The sequence below is a fragment of the Suncus etruscus genome, chromosome 1, assembly GCF_024139225.1.
Source record: "Suncus etruscus isolate mSunEtr1 chromosome 1, mSunEtr1.pri.cur, whole genome shotgun sequence".
Taxonomy (NCBI): Eukaryota; Metazoa; Chordata; class Mammalia; order Eulipotyphla; family Soricidae; genus Suncus; species Suncus etruscus.
Genome location: NC_064848.1, coordinates 110,929,665 through 110,931,883, shown reverse-complemented (window position 1 = coordinate 110,931,883; position 2,219 = coordinate 110,929,665).

The window sequence follows — 2,219 nt, the reverse complement described above, 5'->3', positions numbered from 1 at the left end:
TCCATGCTATCTCTCCAGCCCCATCTTCCATATGTTTTTATTGTCAGTTTTTTTTTCTATGCTTCTCCCTGCTTAATTCAGGCTGATTTTTTTATTCTAGTTTTTTCTTTTTGCTTGCTTTTACAACATATAGAATCTTCTTTTAACCCACTTGTTTTTTTTTTGAATAAATACTATTTTCACTTTCAAACAGTTTTATGTAAATCATTTTCAAATCTCTTTGGCTCTATTTCTTGCTCCTTCTTTAGATTTTATATTTTTTCTCTAGATATTTCAACAGTTTTGTTCCCAATAGTTCTGATAACGGAGGTCCCTGAGGATTAAAATTTGTTATCTACTGTTTCTCCTGATTGCACCATGTTCATTTATTCCCTTCCAAACTTGGTAATCCTTAATTGCAGGGCCATGCTTGATTGAACTTAATTGCTCTTTCTTTGGGGGGGTTACTAGGTAGTGCCACAAGCCCGACTTCACTGTAATTCTCACACGAACACTGAGAGCAGAGAATTGGGACCTTGACACCAGAGTGAGATAAGAATGGATGCCAGTCCTGAGTTGTGAATATTATTATTCCCTCCATCCCACCATAGTTGTGGGCACACTTCAGCTGAACCCCTCTCAGAAGACTAAAAACTTACTCTTGCCAAAGTGTGTTTCTGGGAGATATATAGTGGCATGTTCATCGTGAAAAAACATGAACCCTGGGGATTGTTTTCAAATAATCCATAAAAAAAGAAACCAATAAAGAAACAAGTATCTGTTGGGGTGAATGAAGCAAGAAGAGAAAACCATTGATAAATGTGAACACTGGCGTGTGGGTGATTAGGGATTCATTTTCCTGTTGTCTCTACTTTGAAACAAGATTAAATTTGATCAATATGTCCCTTGCCTTTGATTTTTAAACCATCTACCCCCCCCCCCCCGCTTCACCAATACATCTTTGTTTTTTCTATTCCATGTTGCTCATCTGTTCTGCAATTTCCTACAAGGATGGATTGGCTTGTGGCTTCTTCTTCCTGTTGACAAGTTTTACCTTGGCTAAAACAATAATTAAATTGAAATATTATCCTACAGGAGAGAGACATAGAGTAGGAGTGTATGTTTTCATTGTATTTGGTAAGAGATGTCTCCCTAGCAGTATTAGGGTTGGAGCTCACTCCTAATAATACTCGGCCCAGCTGTGTGAGCCTGACATTTCATCAGGTCCAGTGATATGGTGCTTCTCGGACCCAGAGATGCTGGTGCAACAGGGACACAATCAGTGAGGTGGGGTGGGACTATGGTGCTGGGACTGAAATCAGGGCCCCCATAGGCTCCAGTCCTTTGAGGTATTTGCCCTACCCAGGACTTCTTTCATGGACTCCAAAGAGACATAGCTCTTGGGATGTTAATTTTTGCCAGCAGGGGCTCAGCTCACCAGGAAAAGAGGATAAAGAATTCTAAAGGGAGAAGGGGTCCTAAAAGGAACATTCAAGATAACTTTTACTTATCCCAATGTCCTGAGAGCTTTGCCCTCTTCCAGCACTGCCTGCTCCTAACCTGGCTCTTTTTTATTTTTATTTTTTAAATATCTTTATTTAAGCACTGTGTTTACAAACATGTTTGTAGTTGGGTTTACCCAACAAAGTATACCCCCTTCACCAGTGCAATCTTCCTGCTACCAATGTCCCTCTATACCACTTCCCCCCAACCCCTGCCTGTCTTTAAGATAGGAATTCTATTTCTCTCACTCATTACCATTGCCATGATAGCTGTCGGTATAGTTATTTTTCTAATTGCACTCACCACACTTGTGGTAAGCTTCATATCATGGACTGGTCCTTCCAGCCCTCATCTCTATTGTCTCTGGGTATTATTACAATAAAGTCTTTTATTTTTATTAAATTCCACAGATGGGTGAGCCTATTCTGTGCCTATCTCTCCCCCTCTGACTTACTTCCCTCAGCATAATAGTTTCTATGTTCATTCATGTATAGAAAAATTCATGATTTCATTTTTCCTGATGGCTGCATAATATTCCATAGTGTATATGTACCACAATTTCTTTAGCCACTCGTCTGTTGTCGGACATCTGTTTCCAGATTCTGGCTATTGTAAATAGTGCTGCAATGAATATAGGCATACAGAGGGCATTTTGGTATTGTGTTTTTGTGTTCCTAGGATATATCCCTTGTAGTGATATTGCTGGATCATATGGGAATTCAATTTTCAGGTTTTTT